The sequence below is a fragment of the Myotis davidii genome, unplaced genomic scaffold (assembly GCF_000327345.1).
Source record: "Myotis davidii unplaced genomic scaffold, ASM32734v1 scaffold273, whole genome shotgun sequence".
In the NCBI taxonomy this organism is placed as follows: Eukaryota; Metazoa; Chordata; class Mammalia; order Chiroptera; family Vespertilionidae; genus Myotis; species Myotis davidii.
The window spans coordinates 1,440,651-1,465,720 of NW_006286263.1; the positions used below are offsets into that span (position 1 = coordinate 1,440,651).

The window sequence follows — 25,070 nt, forward strand, 5'->3', positions numbered from 1 at the left end:
AGGCAACTGGTGGCATTGGAGGGGGGTGCAGCTCTGCACAAATGGCAAGTAGTGACAGCGATGGGGGCAGAAGACAGGTAAAGAAAGCCCTGATAGGCCCTGATCACTGGCCAGGCCTAGGGACCCTACCTGACTTTCGTGCACTGGGCCTCTAGTCTATATTATAAAAAGCCAGTGGCCCTAATGCCGTAACACCCGAATAACCAAATGACCGGTCACAAGGAGGTTCATTGATGGGTCCTGTGGTGGTTGCAGGCAGGACTCTGGGTCCCGCAGTGCCAGCAGGGGGGTGGGGGGGAGTCTGGGTCTCGTGTGATTTCATGCACTGGGCCTCTAGTATTAAATATAAAAGAGTGAATATTCCTTAAATATCCATATAGATGATTACTTCCTTGAGATAAATATAAGATCTATGCCATATTGTCCTCAATCACATTTAAGACTTTAATAAACATTTTGTGAATTAAATGGTATTTTACTAAAGTAGAATATGCATGCACACTATCATTGAGAAGAACTCTATATACTGAGTTAAATGACACAATTTAGAGATTCTTCTATACTATTATCTTTTTTACTTAATTTAACATTACTTTATGTTGTTTTAAACATGTATAAGTGAAACCATCTCAGGCAACAAGAAAATTGTTTTCATTAAATGTACCATAGTATAAAATTTGTTTGGTACAATTTGTTGATTTTTTTCTGGAGTATAGTTTTTGAGTTGCACAATAATAATATAATAAACTAAATTATTTAACTTTTCATTGAAGCATGGGCTTCATAATAAAGGTGCAAATAATAAGCCTATAGCTGAATGAGTCATCACAAAGTGAATACAATTATGAAATCACTAACCAGTTAAACAAATTGAAACAAGTTTCTTCAGAGGACCCTTCCCTCCTGCCCTGTCCCAGTTGCCAGACTCATGCTCTTTTCCTCAGGAAACTGTAATTCTGACTTCCTTCAAAATACAAATTTGTCTGTTTTGGACTTGTTGTTCCTCAATAACTTTGTTTTAATGTGTCTCAAAATTCTGTTTCCATTAAAAAGTACTGATTCTAAGAACTAAAAACTTCACTGCCATGCACACACACATACATACACACACATGTGCATGCACAAACACCCAAGTGGTCCACAAACATTCTCCTTTCCTTCTGAAGGTTTTATGATGCGCTGTAATCACTAACCAATGTTTCACTATTAAACGGAAATGGCCAATTGAGACAAATAATTCCGAGACCACCTTTGAATAATTCTTCACCACTGATTAGGACTAGGGTGGCGATATTGGGATACTATTCATTAGCTTGCTGAGCTTTCTGGGCAGACTTGGTGACTTTGCCAGCTCCAACTGCATTCTTCTCCATTGTTTGATGACACCCACACCAACTGGCTCTCTCATGTCACAAACACCAAAACAGCCCAGAGGAGGATAGTCAGAGAGGCTCACAACACACACGGACTTGCCAGGAATATCAACGATGGCAGCAGCAGCATATTTCAAAAACTTTGGGCCATCTTCCTGCTTTCTCCCAGAACGACCATCAATCTTCTCCTTCAGCTCAGCAAATTTGAGAGCACTGCAAACTGTGTGACATCCCGAACCGCCCCGTGTCCAGCACTGACTTGGCCTGGCTGGTTCAGGATAATCACCTGAGCCAGAAGCCAGCTGCTTCTAGTGGTGGGTCATTTTTGCTGTCACCAGACACACTGTCAGGAGAAACATCTTTGACAGACACATTTTTGAGATTAAAGCCCACATGGTCCCAGAAGAGCTTCTCTCAAAGCTTCATGGTGCATCTCACCAGACTTTACCTCCGCTGCATCGTTGACTGCAGCAAAGGTGACAACTATGCCAGGTTTGAGGACACCAATCTCCACCCGGCTCACAGGGACAGTAACAATGCCATCGATTTTGTAGACTCCTGGAGGGGTAGACGCAAGGGTTTGTCATTTGACTAAGTTGGTTGCAGAATGCAATCCAGAGCTTCAAGCAGCATGGTTGCACTGGCATTTCCATATTTATGGATGGCATTCCATCCCTTGAACCAAGGCATGTTAGCATTTGGCTCCAGCATATTGTCACCATTCCACCCCCAATGGCTCAAATGCTACATGCTACGGTCAAGGTTGTAGCCAATTTTCTTAATCTATGTGCTGACTTCCTTAACAATTTCCTCTTATCTCATCTGGCTACAATGCAGCTCAGTGGAATCCATTTTGTTAATAACAATTAGTTGTTTCACACACAATATGTAAGCCAGAAGGCCACGCTCAGACATCTTCCCGCTCTTCGAGCTTCCTGCTGTGAACTCACCAACACCTGTAGCAACAACCAGGACACACCGCCAGCCTGAAATGTGCCTGGAATCATGTTTTTAATGAAATCTCTGTTCTGAAGCATCAGTGATGGTCACATAATACTTGCTGATCTTGGATTTCCATATACCACGCTCATGTTCAGCTTTCAACCAGGTATACTTGAAAGAGACTTTTTCTATCTCAGCAGACTCCTCAGATTTTTTGATCCCGGATCAGATGGCCAGTAGTGTTAGACTTGCCCAAATGTATGAGTCCAATGATGGTGATATTGATATGAATATTTTCCATTCCTATTTTGGCTTAGATTTAGTGGTGGTTTTCACATCTGTGTCTGACATCAAACCCATTGTAAAAAAGCTGGATTTTATATAAGTGAGATTATATAATATTACACCATTTTGTGTTTGCTTCTTTTGCCCAGTATTGTACTTGTGTGATTCATCTGTGTCTTTTAAAAATTTTCATAGCTGCAGTGTACTCATTCCATGAATACATAATTTATTTTGTAGGTAACAGAAATCTGGATGTTTTTTAATGTGAAACTATCACACATAAAGCTACCACAAACATTCTCAAGTATGTGTTGTGTGACATACTTGTGTGTGCTTCTGTGGTAAATGTATGCCTGGGAGTGAAATTCTTTAGTAATAAATTATACATATTTTCAGTTTTAGAAGACAGTGTCAGTTTTCCAAAGAAGTTGAACCAGTTTACATTATCAGAATTTGCTAGAATTTTGCACCACCTTATAGCATCACCTCTAATGTATGAAAATTTTCATTATTTCATATTCTTGTCAACATTCACTGTTGTCTGTTTTAACCTGTTTTAATTTTTCATGTAGTTAATCATTTATGTCCATATTTAGCCACCCAGTTGTATGTGTGGTGATATCATATTGTTGTTTTAGTATTAATTTCTCTGATAATTAAAGGGTTAAAAGTGTCTTCATATATTTATTGGCTATTGGTATCTATCTGTTTTTTATGAAGGGACTGTTGAGTTATTCTGTGGGATGGTTTGTTGCTACTTTTAAATTTATATAGCTCCTTCAGTTTTTGAAGCAATAAATCTGCTTACATATTTTGCAAATATATTTCCTGTTATATGTCTTGCAATTTTACCACCATTATGTTGTGTGTCAATTGATGAATATAAGATTTTAGTTCCAATATCTCTCTTCCAATTTATGCATTTTGTGTTCTATTTAAGAATATTTTCTTATCCAATGTTTATGAAAAAATTATACTATACTCTTTTAAGTAAGTAATTTTAAATGCCCTTTATTGACAAATAATATTCTTTAATCTTGTATTAAGTGGTTTTAAGTATAGTTTTCAATGTTATCAACCTTTCCTAATATTTTACATAAATTTTTACAGAGAAGTTATGCTTTTATAACAGGTATTTGTATTGAATTTAGTTATTTTTTTCTCAAGCTATGTTTAGAAAATGAAGTTTCATAACTTTACTTAAATTTAATTTTAATGACTGTGACTTTTCAAAATGTGTATAATCAAACATAGCTTAAATAATATAAGCGATCATATATATATTATCTGAGAACTCAACTATTAGAAATTATTTGCCTTTTCTAGAATGTTATTTTTTAGAATGTTATTTTGTTGTAAGCAATATTTACAATAGCTTAATTTCTTTTATAACATTACTGTTCAATGTCTTCTAAAATCAGAAGTAATGCCATTACACATGGTAAATAGGCATTACTATTCAAATACAAAATCTACTAAATTAATGACATGCCAAAACAAATTTATGACTGATAAAATGAATAGTAATTACACATGTGTAATTTGTTTTATTTTACTAACATCCAAACAATGGCATAAATTAATAGCTAATATCGATCACTATGACAGAACTAAAACTAATTACCTGAAAAATGGTGAAGTAAGTATTGAGAATGTGAGTGGTACACAAAATTCTCATAAATAGTGACTAATTCCAAATGTCTCATCTATTTATCATGATAACTACTTAGTGCAATGGCTCTCAAAACTGAAGAGTACATAAAAAGCCTAAGGGAGCTGGTTGAAAATACAGATTCCCAAGTCCAACACTTAATAATTTTAGCTTGCCCTGGCCGGTTTGGCTCAGTTGATAGAGCGTTGGCCTGCGACTGAAGGGTCCTGGGTTCAATTCTGGTCAAGGGCACATGCTTGGGCTGTGGGCTCAATCCCTAGTCAGGGAAGTGCAGGAGGCAGCTGATCAGTCATTCTCTTTCATCATTGATGTTTCTGCCTCTCTTTCCTTCTCCCTTCCTCTCTGAAATAAAAAAATATATATTTTTAAAAAATAATAATTTTAGCTTCATAGGTCTAATATTAGGTACAGAAATCTGAATATTATCTGGTGCCTTGGAATATAATGATACAGACAATGAGTATAAAGTCCATGCAGGGTTAAGCTTATCTTGGGTAAATCTATAAAATAAAAGGAATCTATCACTAATATCTTCATAGTTCCCACTTCTCTCTTGCTCACCCTCTCTGCATACTTATTCTGGTGTTCACACTGACCAGGCACATATGAGCAAGATTTGTAGCAAGGAAGTCTCTCTTAATCAACAATGAGCTTTAAATTTCATTTCATTTTACTTGACTATGCATTTAAATAGACATATATAGCTAGCTGCTGCCATACTGTACAGTTCAACATATACAATAAAGACTATAGACATAAGAAATGACCTCTATTGACACAACAATTTCTTGAGAAATACTCATATAAAAACAATATTTATGAAAATTGTATAATTTCTAGCTAAGAATATTGTGTCTTAGAGCAACTTAATAATAATAATAATTGCAAACACTTATATTCACACCATGCACTAATATATCAATTATGTCTCTGCTATTTACTTTCTGTGTGACAAATCATAGGTGCATAGTGTTTTCAGTCAACTAAGTTTTTTAAAGAGGTTAATACTAGTATCAGTATCAAAAGTTACTGTAAAAATCAAATAAGTTGGTATATTAGAACTGCAACCAAATCTGATATAAATTTTTTCAGCAATCCCTATAAAGTGCTTCAGGTCAGAATGAACATGTTGAAAGGCAGTTGTGCATCATTGATGAAATAGGAAGATAAGTAACTGAAAAACTGAGCAGAAAAAACTTGAGTCGCTCAGGCCATTTCTCTCTTTGAACTGCCAATACCAGGCCTCAGAAAATTTGTTCTAGAGGGTATGAGGAATCAACTTGAGATTCCTATTATGGATATTTGGGGAAGAGAAAGAAATGGAATAGAAAGAAGAAAGAAAATGCAGCTCTAGCTAAGGGTGAAAACGTCAGATATCTCTGCTATCAAAATAAAAACATTTCTTAATTCTCCAACAGTGGTAGGAAAAAAAAATCTGTCTCTATATATATCCTACAAAATTCTCTTTAGAGAATCTCACCCAGGGGTCGGCAAACTTTTTGACTCGAGGGACACAATGGGTTCTTAGACTGGACCGGAGGGCCGGAACAAAAGCATGGATGGAGTGTTTGTGTGAACTAATATAAATTCAAAGTAAACATCATTACATAAAAGGGTACAGGTCTTTTTTTTCAATAGTTTTATTCATTTCAAACGGGCCGGATCCGGCCCGTGGGCCGTAGTTTGCCCATGGCTGATATAACCACTTAATATCAACATTTGTTCATTTATGCAATTCTGCAGTCACCATCTAATTCAAGGAGACCTGCTGAGAAATCAATCATAATCTTTTAGTGATGAAACTAGAGGCCCGATGCATGAAATTCGTGCAAAAGTAGGTCTTCCTTCCCCCGGCCGCTGGCGCCAACTTCCCTCTGGCACCTGGGACCCAAGCTTCTTTCACAGCTCCGACTTCGTCTGGAAGGTCATATAGAAGGACGTCCTGTCTAATTAGCATATTATGCTTTTATTATTATAGATAGTACCACGCATTTCTATTAATCAATAGCTTTTGAACATTTAAAAAGAGATAAAGATTAATGTGAACAAACAGAACTAACACCCACTATAAAAAAAGAACTTTTAATTCATATTATTTATGTCCAAGATATTTAAAACAATAATGTACCATAAAATAATCACAGACTACTAATAAAAAATAGCAATCAAAGAACAAAATACACAAGAAATTTATATATATATATATTAGAGGCCTGTTGCACAAAAAGTTTCGTGCAATAGGCCTTCCCTTCCCCTGGCTGCCGGCACCAGTTTTCCTCCGGCACCAGTTTTCCTCCTGCACCCGGGACCCAGGCCTTCACTCCAGCTGGAGCCGCATTCAAGCCTTCGCTGCCCAGGCCGGAGCCACCTTCAGTCTTCACTCTGCCACTTTGAGCCTACATATGCAAATTAGCTGGTATCTTTGTTGGCAACTAATTTGCATATCTCCCTGATTAGCCAATGGGAGGCATAGTGAAGGTATGGTTAATTACCATGTTTTCTATTATTAGATAGGATATACATACACACACACACACACACACACACACACACACACACATATATATATTTGCTTAACTAAAATAATTAAATGGTTACAAATGAGAAAGAAGGTGGTGACATGGGTAATATCAGAAGTCACTATTAAAACATAGAGAAGAAAGATATAAATAGAAATTATAAGAGGAAAGCTAATATTCAAGAAGTCCAGCATTGAGTCATTGAGTCCAACATCTACAAATAAGAGTTTCAGGAAACTCAAGAGAGGATTTAAGAGAAGAAACTTCTTGAAGCTAGAAAAAAGATTAACCAGATTGAGCTCACATAGACCAGCAGGATCAATAAGCAGAGCACAACACAGATAAAATGCTATGAAATTTTCATTCTAATCATTCAGAGAAAACATTTTTACACTTGATCTTAGCCAAAAGGCCGAGAAGCGATCAGAGAAAACATTTTTTTTAAAATATATTTTTTATTGATTCTTTACAGAGAGGAAGAGAGAGGGATAGACAGTTAGAAACATTGATGAGAGAGATACATCGATCAGCTGCCTCCTGCACACTCCCCACTGGGTATATGCCTGCAACCACGGTACATGCCCTTGACTGGAATCGAACCTGGGACCCCTGAGTCCACAGGCCAATGCTCTATCCACTGAGCCAAACCGGTTAGGGCAGAGAAAACATTTTTAATGGGGGAAAGAAACACTAACAAATTTTCCCAAATGAATGATTCAAATAAGCACTAGACTTTTATTCAGCAGAACTGAAAGCTAGTTCTGACACAAAATTATATTAAAACCAGAATTTCTTGCCTGGTCAATCTTTTTATAAATTTTGAAAGAAAAATATGTGTAGATTTGTATAAATTTTAAATTACTAAAAACAATGTTTTTAAAAACTGGAAAATCAAGAATTTTGAAAACCTGGGATTAAAAAAACAAAAACAGAGCTACTTACTTAGTAGGTGTTAGAGTATGTGTTGATAGCTGAATCCTGAAACTGAAAAGATTCTTCTTTAATGAAAAATATTTACATAATTTTAATATTTCATTCTACTTATTGATTCTAAATTTTGTCACTGACCTAGAAGCAAAATACAGGCTAAAAATTATATTTTCTAGCAAATAATCAGAATACTATTTGTCATTTATACCTCAATTAATGCATTTAAAAATATAGGTAACTAAAAATATGTAAAACAAATATAATTAATATACAACAAAAGACAATGCGGTAAGATCTGAAAGGAAGAACTCGTCTATTATAGATACTTCAAAAGGGGAAAATAAAAGCTGTTTACACTGATATTAAAGAAATGCATAAAGAAGAATGTTTAATGTTACTACATTGTACAGCCACATAATAAAGCAGAATTAACAATGGTTATTTTAGGGAATGGATCTCCAAGTAAGGGAGCTGGCACTTTCCTTTTAACTTAATTTTATTTGCTGTTTGAATATTGTAACACATGTTACTTTTATAATTTCATCAATTATTGACTTATTTTAAAATATTTTATGTAATTCCCATTTTAAAATGGCTTTGGCATGCTATATTTTCCTATTCATAGAATTAAATTTTAACATAATTCAGAACCAAGTCAGTACACATGTTCAGCACCCATGAAAGTCCCGTGTCATAATGAAGGAGTTTTCAGTATATGAGTTTCATATTTATTGAAGCAAACACTCATTAAACACTTAACTATTACTTAATTTCTTGATCTGGCTGTATTAAAAGATACCATAAAGCAAAAGCTGGCAAACTTTTTCTATAAAGGACTAGATACTAAGTATTTAGACTCTGTGAGCAATAAGGTCTTTGTAGCAACTACTCAGGGCTGTTGTTGTTGGTTGAGAACAGCCATAGTTAGTGCCTAAAAAAACCAATGTGGCTGAGTTCCAATAAAACTTTATTTACAAAAACAAGTAAAAGCCATATTTAGTACACAGGCCTTATTTTGTCAACAAATGTGTTATAAAGTAATCCAGACTTACCTGCTTTTCTTCATGTCTATTTCCTTCTTACTTATTTGAACAATTTTGCCACATTATAATTTACATGTCGATATTAAAATGCTGAACATGTTGTAGCAAATTATAAATCAGTTGGGCAATTTCATTAGGAAACTAGAATTTCACACTCCCCCAGGGAACCCTGGCCTATTCCCTGCAAAACACTAGGGAAAGGGATTGGACAAAGGGGAGATGCCGCAGTGAAATTGGGGTGGCATAGGGAAGATGTCTGTCAGTCACTCCTAGGAACAGAGATCATTGGCCAGAATGGGCATGGTCACTGCAAGCATGGACAATATGGGAATACATAATACCCTAAACAAAGGAATGTGTGCCAAGCCAGCTCAGCCAAGGGTTCCACAAGCCTGAGTGAGGGCGGTGAAGGATGAAGAAAAGACAGACAGAGAATAAGCTGGGTCTGTCAGTGGTCGGCAAACTCATTAGTCAACAGAGCCAAATATCAACAGTACAATGATTGAAATTTCTTTTGAGCACCAAATTTTGTAAACTTAAACTATATAGGTAGGTACATTGTTATTAACTTAATTAGGGTACTCCTAAGGCTTAGGAAGTACTCTCGAGCCTCAGTTTGCCAACCACAGTGGATCTTCCTGTGCCTGGCTGAGGCCACAGAGAGAGATCCAGAGGCAAGCTGAGCCTTTATTTTACAGCCAGAGGTAAACAAGGTAGTGGTCACCATAGTTACAATGTTCTTGCGAGTTTCACTTGTTTTGCCAGCACTTGCTCCCACAGGCCATTAGCTTCCCAGATAAGATCTAAGGAGCATGATAAGGTCAAGTCCAATTTTCTAAGAAGACTGTGTCCTTTAAGCTGGGACTTGTTTGTGGCTTTGCCAACAGGTCAGTCCGAGGCTTAACCCTATAGCAGCACCCTACAGGAATTCTCTCTCTGGTTGGTTGCTCTTGGGACTCTTGTTGCTCTTGGCTCCCTGGCATTCACCCATTTGGCCCACAGCCATTGTGGGACCCCACATGCAATGAAGTAATGGACTGCAGTTGGGAACACAAACTAGGCTAACCTGATGCTGGACTGGAGTGTGCAAATATGGGATGGAAATTCTGGACACTGGCTCCGATTTTAGCCCTGCTAAAGGCAAACTTGGACTTACTCCTTCGCAGGACTAAGGGAAATGAAACCTTGGGAAGTCAGGAGTTGGATTCCACAGACATAAAGCTTTCTACCATAACTCATCCTCCCATTTGAGTCTCAGAAAGTTATTTTTCTTAGAATATCTCAAGAATTCCATTCCTACCCTTAGTAGGTAGGGATGAACACCTCTCTCAATACTAGTAACAGGTCTAAACCATTACTAATTGTATGCTCCATGCTGAGGACGTATGGCTTTCCTAGTTTTATTTTTGTTTTTTTAAAACCAGTTAATTTAATAGAATTATAAACCAGTTTCATGTTCTAGGTTTTTTACAAGGAATAGAAATACGAAGGTTTCCCACACTGCCCCTTGAGACAATGTAATCCACACTTTTGTTCAGGTTGTCTATCTGAAAAATATACTTATTTCAATTTTAACTCCCTGATGCTTGTAACTAAAGTAAGAGGCTAAATGCATTGTGAAGACTGATTTTTTTCAAAAAAATATTTGCTACACTAACATAAAAAGGATGTGCGTTGCATTCAATAGGGTCACTGATAGAATGACCTTAATTTCTATTCAGAATGCTCCGGTGCACGTTCAGATGTAGATGGGAAATGGTGGGGCTGGCTGTTGCCTGCCAGCTTGATAAAACTGACAAGACAAAGAGATAAGGAAGTTCTACATCCTCTTATTTTCATGTTTAGCCCTTGGGGTGTTTTGTACTACAGTGTTTTTGCTGCTTTGTCTGGCAAAGCCAGGTGAAGATATTTATGGGAAGATTATGATATGCCCAGAAGGAGACAACTGACAGCAATTTGAGACACACATAATGGAGCTTGAAATCTCTGAACAGAAATTTATGCTGAGTCCAGGATAAAAAAAAAAATCAAGTCATTTGAAATGCACTGGTGTTTAGATTTGATGGTACCACACAAAAGAGCACATTATATGTAGTGGGCTCTGCCTATTTTTCTCAGAACTGAAAAGGGCATGTGCAGAAATTTTATGCTATATTGTTGTGTAGTCCTGCCCTCTAAAGTTCAGAAAAGGGGCCTGCCTTCAGGTGCTGCAAACTGCAGCCTTCACAGAAAAGAGGCTCAGTTCTGTGGATGAAAAAAGGCCACATGCTAACCTGACTAGTCAGGGAAGGCCTGCATGGCAGTCTTGGAAACTCAAAGACCTAAAGTAACCACCAAGGATGGTCTGAAATTAAAGCTTTAAGTTTATAGTGGATAGTCAAGTCCTAGGGCAGTATCTTCCCTGACAAAGATCAATCTTTACTTTAACTGAGCTTACTGTCTTCTTGCATCTAAGATCACATGCCTGAAATGTCAGGGTAACTTGAAACTTCCCCTTTTCTGGATCTCTGAGGGCACAACCAAATGTGTCAGGCACCAGGCTAGGACCATGGAGACCATCTATTCCTTCATTGTTATTGTTATCACCAGAGGCCCGATGTATGAAAATCTGTGCAAGAGTAGGCCTTCTTTCCCCTGGCTGCCAGCACTGGCTTCCCTCCAGCACCCGGGACCCAGGCTTCCCTCCTCCAGCTGCCAGCAGGCACCCAGGACCCGGGCTGGCACATGGGACCCAGCGGGCTTCCATTTGGCCCCGACTTCATCAGGAAGGATGTCCAGAATGACATCTGGTCTAAGTAGCATATTACCCTTTTATTATCATACATGTTAATTGTTAACTATCCTGCACCCTAAGTAAAAGAAGAGTGTGTCTATCATTTTGCTTTTTATCCAATCCCAAAGTTTTCCCACTTTGCTTTCTTCTCCCCCATCCCTAATCCATCACCAATGGATTTCATGTCACCCACTTACCTCTCCTCCTTTGATTGTAATGTATAAAACAACGTGAAAAATTGCCATTCTCCGGAGCATTATCCCAATATGTTGAGATTCTGCTTACTGACGATTGTTGAAAGTTTCGCTCAAGTAAACTTACAAAAAAAATTATTTACAGGTTTGAATGTTTTTACTTTAACAGTTCATAGTAAGTAGGATTAGTGTGGAAAGGTTTTATATTACACTAGGGGCCCAATGCATGAATTCGTGCACCTTGAAAGGAACTGTGGGCCTTGAGGCTGTGGTGGGCACAGGGGCGGGTCTCAGCCCATCCTCCGTGCCCCCTCCTGGCCCCTCCCACCGTGGTCCCCAGTCCCCTGTCTGCCAGCAGCCCCACTCCCACTGCCGCTGCTCCCACATGCTGACGGCACCGCCCTTGCTTGCACCTGCTGACAGCATGGAGCGATTGGGGCCAGCACCAGCAGTGGGTGTGAGTGGCGGCTTTGCCCTGATTGCCCCTCAGGATCAGGGGGAGGTGGAGAAGCCCTGATGGTGCTGAGAGATCTGGCCGGCACTGGATGCTGGCAGGGGGTGCGAGCAGCAGATTTGGTGCTGGCAGCAGGTGCAAGTGCCTGGCAGGACTGCAACATGTGGGAACAAAGAATTTTCAGTAACTACCAGAGGCTCATCCCAATGACAGTGACCGGCACCCCATCTTGGTCTGGTGCCCCTGCTCACCTGCTCCACCATCCTGCCATAGCCAATGCCCACCATGTTCCATGCTCTGCCACCTGCTGCTGATGCCTGCCATGTTCCACACGCACCCCTGGTACACGTCATAATGACCGGCTGTTTGGTTGTTCAGTTGTTCCACTGTTTGGTCTGTTTGCATATTAGCCTTTTATTATATAGGATTATGCTCATTCTTGCATTCCACCTAAACCTAAGCTGCAGCTGGGAAGTCACTACTCTTTGCTGAATCCTATTACTTTTTCTTCTCTGCTGGTTGCATGTTTTGTTCCCAGTCCCGAAAGCTCCTCACCACGCACATATCTCCAAAGTAGAAAACATATTTTTTTATTGCTCTTCTAGAAAGACTTATCGCTCTCCATTTTTGGCTAAGTGGGGGGGGGAAGACTGGCAGATCCAAAAAATATACTTGATATTTATGTGTGTACTTTACTCCCAGGTATTCCTTCCTTGATAGCCCAACATCTGTCTTTCCTTCTTTTAAACAGGGTAAACATTTTCTCTTGGAGATTTGTAAGCTATGCAACTCAGTTTTACTGCAACACAATCCTTTCTCATACACTTTTATACTGGAGAATGGGTGGGTTCCCAAGGAGCAAACACAAGATTTATATCTTTAATTGAGGAAAGAAAGTTATTTAAAGCCAGGAGACACAGACTAACCCTCTTTTCTATCTCTGAAGAAAGCACTAGACTCTCTCATCCTCTAAAAACTCATTAATCTCTACATACAGGGGTCTGTGGAACATCATAGGCACATGACTGAATAAATCTATTAGTCAAGATAGGAGCTCTTAGCCATTCTGAAGTCAAATCAATTATTGAAACCTATTTTAAACTGGCTCTGGGCACCTAGTTGGAAATTATTGATCACCTATCATTCACTACCTAGTAAAGACTGTTTGTGAATTGTTGGGGGTGGGGAATATAATTAAAAACAAAATCTGCCATTTCAGAAAACCTCTCCACAATAGAAGAGAGAGAAACCGTTTTATTATTGAATAAGCATTAAATCAGAATATGATGTCCATCTGAGGCAAATTTAAAGAGTTTATAAACACAGAAAAAAATCTCACTCTTTTAACCAGATACAATTCATTACACACATGTTGCCAAGGTAAACAGTATTCCTCAAGAAGACTTGACAGCACCATTTATCACAGAGTTCACCTTAAATTTACCAGGCAATTAGATTGGCCATTTGTTTGTTAATTGCATGTACCCAAAGGAATTAAATAAGAATAAGAATAAGAATAAGAATAAGAATAAGAATAAGAATAAGAATAAGAATAAGAATAAGAATAAAAGAATAAGAATAAGAATGAGAATATGAATGTGAGGGAAAACCAAAAAGTACTATATAATTAAAGAGTTTGATGCTTCTTAATGTAAACATCAAATTTTGAAATGCCCCTTTATTTGGTCCTTGGGAAGTTTTCATGTTCCTTGGGAAGTAAAAAAATTTTTAGAGAGAGTTGAATGGATGGGAAGAGACAGAGAGAAACATCAATGTAAGATAAACATTGATTGGTTACCTCTGGCTCGTGCCCCACCGGGGCGGGGGATCAAGCCTGCAACTGAGAATAGAGCCTGCAACCGAGATATGTGCCCTCGACCAGAACCGAACCCGGGACCCTTCAGTCCACAGGCTGATACTCTATCCACTGAGCCAAATGGGCTAGGGCCTCAGAGGGAAGGGAGGGAGAGGGGAATGAAAAGAGATTAACCAAAGATCTTATATGTATATATGCATTACCTATGGACAGGGACGGAAAAGGCTTGGGGCAGGGTAGGATCCCGGTGGAAGGGGCCATGCGGGGGAAAAGGGGGAACCATCTGTAATACTCTCAACAATAAAGATTTAAAAACAAAATAAAACAAAGGAATAATAAATCTTCTCAGTCACATCTCCATGAAGTGAGGTATAATTTGGAGCAGATGACCTATGTTAAATTCTCATGGGAATGGGGAGATGGGGACAGTATCTTCCTTGATAATTATATTTCCAAAAGGTGGCTCCTGGGTCCTTGAGAAAGCCATTCTCAATTATTAGTCTGACAAGAGGCTTTTATTTAGCATTTTAAAAGGTTTTTACATTAGCGATATTGTGGGTTTGGTTCCAGGCCACCCTAATAAAGAATATCACAATAAAGCAAATTTGTGTTTTTTATAAATTGAAGGCAAGACCCTCCACCAGCAAAAAGATTACACCTGTGAAATGCAATAAAGTGAAGTACAATTATGCCTGTATATACAGTGCATTTCATTTTGGAAGAGGAGTCATAATTATTAGTACTCTACAATGTGGAGATGGTCAGGGGTATGGAACAGCAGGATAGAGGTGGGGAAAATGGGGAAAGGGGGACACCTATAACAGTGTTAACAATAAAAAATAAAGGGTTTTTTTTAAAGTAAACACTCTAAGAAAAGGGAGATGGGGAATCTTTTCTCCTTCCTGCTCCAGGGAAAATTCTGTTTTGTTTGTTTTCTTATTTAGATTTATAATTACACTTTACAGAGTCTGTCTTGAGAAGGTGCCCTAGCATCGCGCATGTGCAGCCTCCTGTGCCTGCTCATTGTGGAATCACAAGATATGCATCTGTGTTTTGTTTTTATTTTCAAATTATTGAATAAATTCATGTATGCTGAGGATTCATACACCCTTCTAAACAGCAGTTACATTGAATATTATTTATTACTTACTAACTACATGTGTCTTCCCCTCAAAGTTCCCTAAAACCTTGAAAACTCAGTTTAAGAGCTTTTGAATCTCCTAACCTCATTTTTCTATTGTTCCCCAGTGAAGAAAACTTCACTAATTTTTTGATGTGCTACTTTGATACTCATATAAATCTTAGTCACTAATTTAAGGGCAGTATTTTAAAGAACAGCTAAGAAATTCCATGAGATATTAAAAAGAAGAAAATCAAGAATTCCAGTATTACTATGTGCAAGTGTAAAATTCTATAAAGCCGTTAGTCCACAATGAAGTTATTACTACTGGGAACCATTGGGCTTTAAAATAGCCAATTACCAGTCAGTCAGTCAATGCATATGTACTTCTCTACAGATATACACAAATAGAAAACAAACAAATCAGGGAAAATATTGAAGATAACATACTCCTTCAGTATATTACACTACATATTAAGCAGCAAAAACTGCTAAGAATTTAGGTCATATGAGTAAGAAAATATGTCTTATTAAATAAAAATCCATCAAGCTCTGTCTCCAAGGCACAAAATTAATCTTCCTGTACATGTAGAATATTGATATAAAGTTGACTGGTTTAAAAAATAAAAAAAAGGTAAGGCAAAAAATAAAAGTTAATAACAAAATTATAAACAGAGAAAAATATCTTTTAAAGAAAAAATCCATTGAATATCTGGATCAATGAGTTAAATCTGAATATAAATTACTCTGGCTGGGTAGCTGAGTTGGTTAGAGTGTAATCCCCATAGGCCAATGTTGTGGGTTCAATACCTACCAGTAAGGACACATAAAAGAATCAATCAATGAATATATAAATAGGAACAACAAAGTGATGTCTCTTTCTCTCTTCCCCCCATCCCCTCTTTCTCCCTCCCTTACTCTCTCTCTAAAATCAATAAATATTTTTTAACTGAACACTAGTTACAGAATTTTTAAAGATAAACAGTAATGAGAACAAAACATCAAAATGTACAGAATTTTTCCAAAACTGTACTCTGATAAAAATATGTAATATTTAATGATTTGTGTTATTAAATAAAAAACTATGATAGTGCATTAAGATTCAAATTAAAAGTATAAATCCTGATGTAAATTGCAATTTTAAGAATATAATAATGAAAACTGCCAACATTTAGAGACTTTCCCCATAACTATATTCAGAGGCAAATTTGGTCTTTACTCATTTTTATTGTTAAACAAAAATAATAATAATAACCATAACTAAAATTGAACTTAGTTTTAATATTTATAATTAAACATATGTAACTGAAATAGAATTGAGCAATATTAAATGATATATAGATATGTGGCAGGATAGTGAGAAACTAGGAAAATTCCTAGGCAAGTGGAATGGGGAAACTGAGACAAGAAACTTAAACAGGGCCAAATAGTTTGTGCAGTTTTCAGCCAGCTTGTGAATTACAAGACTTTATCCTCCCTGACCAAGGATGCTTGAGAGTAAATAGTTAATACCGCTCCTCCCTAACCAGAGACTACAGGAAAGGGAGGGGGAGAAAAATGGGGGTTGGGGGGGTTATCTCACACACTGAACGAAGAAGTCAGCAGTCTTGGGACTTGCCAAGATATTCTCATAAATTCTGGGAAAAGCCACAACAAAGTAAAAGGGGGGGGGCCTTGAAATCTAGTCTGTTGCCCAAGCTATCCAACAGAGGAATGTTGACATCTGCAGACAGAAGAATATAAAACCTTGAACCCCCACCAAGCAGTGTGCTTAGATTAGGTGGGTTGCCCATATGCTCTACACCAAGTGTATTTTTTAACATTGTGTTTTCATTGATTTTTTAAAGCAAGAGGAAGGGATAGAAACATCGATAACAAAGAAATATTGATTGGCTGCCTACTGCACATCCCCTACTGAGTATGGAGCCTGCAACTTGGGCATGTACCCTGATCAGGAATTGAACCAGTAATTCTTGGTGCATTGGGACAATACTCAATAAACAGAGCCACACTGGCCAGGCAATGCCAAGTGTATTTTTAATAAATTTGCTTGCCTCACTTCCTTAATACGTTTACTTTGTTACAATGCCGCTGTCAGTCATCTGAAATCTTTTTTATGATATTGACAAGAGCTGAGGAGGGGTAACCCTCCCCCTCTGATTCAGGGGGCTGTCAGCTAACAGATACAGATATATTTTTTAAATAAAAAAATATAAAGGTAGCATAATTGAATTTAAGATTTTTTTTATTTTATGTACTATATATATGATTTATTTCAGCCAGTCTAATCCAAAAAGCAAAGGCAAAAACAAAAATATACAGATTTAGAAGGAATAAATATATTAACTCTGAATACAAACAACTTAAAATGTAAATAGTTAACACCTCTAAAATATGCAATATTCATTATTTTGGAAACTAATTTGAAAACTACAAAAATGATCATTTTAGACATATATATATATTTTTATGTTCTCACCGAAAATGTAAAAAAATAAAATAAAAATAAATATGAAAAATAAAGATATTTAAAGGTAAGCATCTTTACATATACTAACTCTAGCATTGACTACTATATGAAGCAAAATTTTCAAATTTAGTCACCAGTCTACAGAGTTTCCTAAACAAATAAGTAAAAACAAACCAAAATATTAGTATATCATAATCCTTTCAGAAATTAAGTAGATATTATTGCTAAACTACTATTGAATAGTTTCAATGACAATTTTCAGGACCCCATAACTGTGAAATAAGAAGTACATTGATAAAGTGATGTCACCCAGAAATGAAGGGTCTTCTAGTGAACAGGACAATAGCCAACTAGATATTTGATCAGTGAATCATTCCACTGCCAGAAAATGATTCTTCCTGTTTCTGACAAGCATATGTGGCAAATGATATGAGTCATGATGAGTTTTTCCACTTTTGTAAACAGGGAGTTTTATATTTAATCTATATTTACCCCATATCCTATTGAGAATTTGGGGATTATTACATTTATCCATCAGCTTCTAAAAGAGATGTGCTAAAACATCTCTCTGGTTGTGCAGTTCAACCATAGATCAATGCCTATTATGAAAGAGGGGCCAAGGTGAAAAGATAGAAAAAAATAGCCCAAAAGATATCTCTGAGATCAAGAAACAGGTGCAAAGGGAGTGAGATAAAGAGTTGAAAGTTGTTAAAATAAGACCATAAATTTAATATTTTATTCTTTTGAATTTTAGATGATAACATTATCCATAATATGACCATTACTGAAGCAAAATGGAGGTAAGCATAGGATGTGAAGCAACCTATAAATTGTGATGACATCCTGACTGTTCCAGGGCCTGTTTCCAAGAAACAATGTAAGATATTGGAAATGATAACCAAACTATTAAGGTGAAAAAACAGAAACTCAGTACATAGGTATAGACTAAGATCCCATTAGCAAGAAAAAGAAATAGAGTTGTTTGCCCCATTTAAGGCAGAAATGAATAGAGAGGTAGAATAGCCTATCTAATAATAGACAAAGATTGAAATTAATCGTACCTCCGCTACGCTTCCCATTGGCTAATCAGCGAGATATGCAAATTAACCACCAACAAAGATGGCAGCCGGGAGCCACGCAGCTGAAGTGAACAGGAAGCTTGCTTGCTCCAGTGATGAAGGAAGCCAGGGTTCCCCGCCTGTCGCGGCCCAGCTCTGAGCTTCAAAAGCAACAAAGTTGCAATTATAGAAGCCAAACAAACCCCAGATACCTGCTTTCAGCAGGCTGTGGCCTTGGAGCTGGAGCAGCAACAAAGTTTCAATTATAGAAGGTAAATAAATCTCAGAATAAAAAAAAGAGAAAAAGGAGAGGCTAGGAGCTTCAGTCACCCATGGACTTGACCAGCCTGAAAACCCTAAGCCCTCCAGTGGGAACCCCCACCCTAAAAGGGGTGCAGGCAGCCTGAAACAGCCATCAGCCCCTCACCCAGGCTGGCCACACCCTCATGGGGTGAGGGTGCCTAGTGGGGGCTTGACCAGCCTGCAAACAGCCATCATCCTCTACACCCAGGCTGGCCAGGCACGCCAGCAGGACCACCACCCTGATCCGGGACACATCATAAGCAGTGCTAAGGATGTCCGACTGCAGCTTAGGCCTGCTCACTGCTGGCAAGTGGACATCCCCTGAAGGCTGCCGAGCTGCCAGAGGGATGTCTGATTGCCAGCTTAGGCCCAATCCCCTGGGGAGCAGGCCTAAGCCAGCAAGTGGTCATCCCCCGAGGGGTCCCAGACTGTGAGAGGGCACAGGCCTGGCTGAGGGACCTCCCCCGCCAGAGTGCACAAACTTTTGTGCACTGGGCCTCTAGTATAATGTAAAAATGGAGAAATAAAAAAAATTGCTAAGCTCTAATGAGGTTCAGAAAGAAATAGAAAAGATAAGGCAATATTTGACAAACTGATATTAAAGGATTCCCAGAATGAAATCATGCTACATGTTTTCATAGTGCATATTTAAAAAGCACATTCTAGTATAAGAAACAGAAGTAAATTATAAAAGTAGCTCTTTCTGGATATATGGGAGTAACACATCATGAAATAAAAAATATGGCTTATAAAAGTTATCAAAGAAATTGCTAAAATACTTGGAGTTAATTAGCATAAGATTGATATGATTTCTTTTCAACAACATTGTAGGCAATCAAACAATGGCATAAAAGTTGGGAGGAAAGCCGAAACCGGTTTGGCTCAGTGGATAGAGCGTCGGCTTGCGGACTGAAAGGTCCCAGGTTCGATTCCGGTCAGGGGCATGTACCTGGGTTGCGGGCACATCCCCAGTGGGAGATGTGCAGGAGGCAGCTGATCGATGTTTCTCTCTCATCGATGTTTCTAACTCTCTATCTCTCTCCCTTCCTCTCTGTAAAAAATCAATAAAATATATAAAAAAAAAAAAAAGTTGGGAGGAAAAAGCAAGTATATTTCCATCTAGAATAATATCTGTAACTAGTGGCACAAAATTCGTGTATAGGGGCATTATCCCTCAGCCCAGCCTGAACCCTTTCCAACCTGGGACCCATCGTGGATGTCTAACTGCCGAGGATGTCCCATAGGGATTGGGCCTAAACTGTCAGCTGGACAGTCCTCTTGCAATCTGGGACTGCTGGCTCCTAACCGCTCACCTGCCTGCCTGCTTGATTACCCCTAACCACTCTGCCTGCTGGCCTTATAAACCCCAAATTCCACCTCCTTCCAGCCTGATTACCACCAATTGCCCCCCTCCACTGCTGGCCTGATCACCCCCAACTGCTTCCCCCGGGCCTGCTTGCTCCCAGCTGTCCCCCCCTTCCAGCCTGCTAGTGCCAAACTGCCCCCCCACTGGCCAGCTCACCTCCCCTGATGGCCTGATTGCCCCTAACCACCTCTGCCTAGGCCCCACCACCATGGTTTTGTCCAGAAGGAAATCTGGAAGGTCTCTCAGAAGACCTCCCACTCTAATTAGCATATCACCCTTTTATTAGTATAGATAATACTAATAAAAGGGTGATATGCTAATTAGACCAGGCGTTCTTCGAGACAACCTTTTGGACAAAGCCAGGGTTGTGAGGGAAGCCCGGGTCCCCAGTGCCTGCTGGGGGCTGGAGGGAAGTTCAGGAGCCAGGTGCCAGAGGGAAGCTGGTGCCAGCACCCAGGGGAAGGAAGGCCTACTCTTGCACAAATTTTGTGCATTGGGCCTCTAGTTTAAGTATAAGTAGTTATTTTCAGAGAGTTTTTCACCTAGAGACCCTTTCTTAAATTACTGTTAAATGATGGTATCCAAGAAAAATATAAAAAATAACATACAAAGAAAATGAATCCAGGAGGAAAATTAACAGAAATGAAGAGCAAATAAATTACTAAAATTTGTTTACTAATTATCCAATAGTAATAGTATTTGTCCATAAAAGTTCAAAACTAAAATGCCAGAGGTTAAATAAATTGGATTTATGTTGGGAAAGGAAAGAGATAAAGGTAAGAGATGGAAGGGAGCAAAGAGAAGAGAAATAATGTTTAAAATAACCACAAATGGAAAAATATGCTAAGAGATAGTCTATGGTTAAAATGCTTTTAGAATTTGGGAATAAAAATAATAGAAAAATAACCAATTAAAAGAGAGATAGAGGAGATGAGAGAGAGAGAGAGAGAGAGAGAGAGAGGGAGAGAGAGAAAAAAGAAGAAGAAGAAGAAGAAGAAGAAGAAGAAGAAGAAGAAGAAGAAGAAGAAGAAGGAGAAGAAGAAGAAGAAGAAGAAGAAGGAAGAGGAGGAGGAGAAAAAGGAGGAGGAGGAGAATAAGAAGAAGAAGGGGGAGGTAATATCAAGCAGACCAAAAATTAGAAATGATATAGTAACATGACCTTTGATTTGTTATTCTATAAAACTTATACCCAGGAATAGAAAATAAAATGTTTTATTACATAATAAAAATATTAAGAAATATAGGCCATATATTAGAAAATAATGGCTTTGTCCAGAAATTCTAAGAATTTTCATTTTACAGGATAAATTCTTAGTTTAAAATGCAGTGTAATTAAAAATACACAGTATAAAGATAGTTTTAAAAACTCTGTAGGGAGAAAAAATACCCACCCATATTTCACAGAGTCACCCCTGAGTAATGTAGGGACACAGAGAAAATATATGGAAAAGAACTTCAGTAAAAGCACTACAGAACAAAATCTGTTGTAAGAAACTAAAATGTATTTACAGAAAAATTTAGAGGGTTCAATAAATTAAAAGAACTAGTTTGATTAACTTTATAAGGTAGAGAAAAATACCAAAGCTAAAAAAACCATTTTGTATTTGAAAACATAACAAAACATTAGTAGTGAGAGAAAACAAATGAACATGAATATATAAATTCACACAATAGAAAATTATAAGTATAGAAAATATGGGCAGAGGCTTGAGGAGTGAAAATTTCTTGGGTGAAACATGAAGATGCTGCTCAGTCTCATTTGTACTCAATGAGATGCAAATGGAGACAAGGAGGAAACAATTTTTACCCACTAGATTGGCAAATTTTAAAAAGTGTGATTACACCAAATTTTGAGGTTATGGGAAAAAGAAAACTCATATATACTGATGGTAAAGCTGTAGCACAGTAATATTAAAGTACAATTTAGTATTATAAGCAAAGTGAAAATGTGTTTTCCTGTAGAGCCTAGCAATGCATATATTTACATCCTAGACTAGAAATTTGTACATATACACAAGGAGATATTTATGAAGATGTTCATTGTGGCACCCTAAGAAACAGCTTATTATGCTTCAATTAGGTCAATTCATACTAATAATAGACAAATATGTAAATTGACCATCCCTCCATGATGCTCACAGCCTATCAGAAGCGAGTATGCAAATTAACCTGACAAAGATGGCAGCCCCATAGAGTTCTGAGCAAGAAGCAGCAGCAATGAAGAGTTACCGATGGCTGTGGGTGTGGTGGCCGGGTTGCCGGCCAGCTGGCTTGGGTGGGCTTTACCCTGGGCTGCTGGGGCCTGCGCTGAGGTGACCATGTTGCGGGCAACTGCAGGGTGTGTCCAATGCTGGGGCACTGGGAGATGTCGGACTGCAGCCCAGGAGGCAAGTGCTGGAGGACCTGGCCGCTGCCTACCCAGCACTGAAGCCGCCTCCTACAAGATGTATCCTAGCCTAGGTGTGCGGAAAGCGGGTTCAGGGAACCTCACCCTTTGTGGTATCCAGAGCCCGGCTCAGAGAGGTGCGATGGAGAAAGGTCCTGTTGGTTGATCAGGAGCAACAGATCTGCCCTAGGCTGCTTCTCCTTGGGAATTTGGAGACCCACTTCCAGCCCAGAGGCCGACGTGAACATTGGGCATTGTTTGAAAAATTATTGTTTTGCTTGGGAATATGATTTGTCTATAGAAGGCTGGGAAAGAACAAAATCTGTTACCAGTCCTCCTCCACACAGACACCCTCTGGAGCTGAAAGCCTCAAGAGCGAGCGCTCTCACACCCCCATCTCTGGTCCTAAGAGTGTTCGAGGCAGATCTGGTGAGTAGGAGTCCACCCTGCCTATCATCAGTCTGAGGGAGGCATGTCTGGGAGTAGTGAGAAGGGGCATCTTCTAAAAGAAGCTTCTCTGTCATTAACCGTTTCATAAATTTCTCCACTTTGGTAACAAGACATTTACTTTTTATATATTCAGAAGCAGGATATTTCCCACATGCTTCAATCAGTAGGATGCAGCCCCTTGCTCTGCATCAGTCACAGCTGAAAAAAAGAGATGGCCATTATCCACATACCCTTCCCCCTCAAACTTCAAAAAGTTGGGTCGGCTTCCTTTCCAGGGAGCTAGGGCTGATTTTTGGATCCCAGATACACTGGACCTGGTCGTTGTGGAGCAATCTACCTGCTCAAAACGACAAGGGCAGGATGAGACAGAGGATGTATTTGAGTTTTGTTCTGTTTTTCCAAAATTGCCTGTTACAAACACTTCTGCACTAGTCCTCAATTGTATGTACTCGAAATACTATATTTCCTCCATTTGTACTCATACTCTTTTCTCCAAATTTTAACATTTTTGAAACCAGGATACATCTTAACACAGAGGTTCAAAGGACTTGCTAGCTGTCCCCTCGGGAGTTTGACCAGAAGTCTGGGAGTTTGATTGCTCTCTATGATGTGCACTGACCACCAGGGGATGGTGTGGAACAAAGGAAGGCCCCGGCCTGCAGCCAGAAGGCCCCAATTGGCCCTGATTGCTGACCAGGCCTAGGGGCCCTACTCGTGCATGAATTTCATGCACCGGGCCTCTTGTTTATAGATAAAATGTAGCATTATCATGAGTTGGAATACTATATAATTAAAGAAATATACTACAAAATAAATTCTTTTTTTTCAGTATGAGTTATATCAAATTTTAAAAAGCTGAATAAAAAATGCAATTAAGTTGAAATAGAATATGTACATTAAATATACTAGTATATAATTTTCTTAATTAATTTTAATTTTTATTGATTTTGAGAGAGAGAAAGAGAGAGAGAGAGAGAGAGAGAGACTTTGATTTATCATTGTTCCGCTGATTTATGCATTCATTGGTTCATTCTTGTATATGCCCTGACTGGGGATCGAACTGGAAACCTTGGCATGTCAGGACAACACTCTAACCAACTGAGCTACCCAGCCAAGGCAGTATATATATAATTTTTAAGAGTGCATTGACACATTAAGTTTTATTCACTTATACGTACATCTGTAAATAAAGGTAAAGATGGAGGATTGGCAAGTTAAGCATTCAATTTGCCATAATATATTTCTATGATGAGAAGAAAAGGTATTGTAACAGTGGGAAATTGTAAACTACCCACCCCAGCAGTCTTTGCCATTGTTTCATTGACTCTGACTATTATGTAGGTTGTAGATAAACATCGTGTTTGTAAAAGAATCCTAGTAACTAGTAACTAACTAATAGAAGATACAGACTCCAACCTTCAGTCATCCCAGCTCTAGAAGAATTGCTGACCTTCAACCATAAAACCAGAATGACGAAAACCAGGAGGACACACACCAGACAATCAATTAACCAGTTCTGAGGTCCTTATTGGAATGGACTGTGCTGGTCCACCCTCTCCCCTTGATCTCTTTCAAATCCCTCCCTTTGATTTCTTTGTTCATCTTTCCCTCTCCCTCCTCATAAAAACCTCGGCCTGCACTGAGGTGGGGAGATGGGCTTTGTGAAAACGGTTCCTCATCTTCTCCAGTGATTTGCACTTGAATAAACCTTTTTCCTTTTCACCAACCTCTGTCTCATGAGTTTGGCTTTTGTGGTGCCAGGCAGTCGAACTTGGGTTCTGGTTACAAAAGCAAAGAGGTATTTCTGTCTTTTATTATTATTACTAGAGGCCCGGTGCATGAATTCATGCATGGGTGGGGTCCCTTGGCCTGGCCAGCGATCAAGGCCTATAGGGGGCTGGCTGGCTGGGGGGGAG

General features: G+C 38.6%; 1 pseudogene; it reads right to left on the bottom strand.

Moving 5' to 3' along the window:
- Positions 1-1,301: 1,301 nt before the first annotated feature.
- Positions 1,302-22,638, bottom strand: LOC102764605 (annotated as a pseudogene).
- Between the last annotated feature and the right edge of the window lie 2,432 nt (positions 22,639-25,070).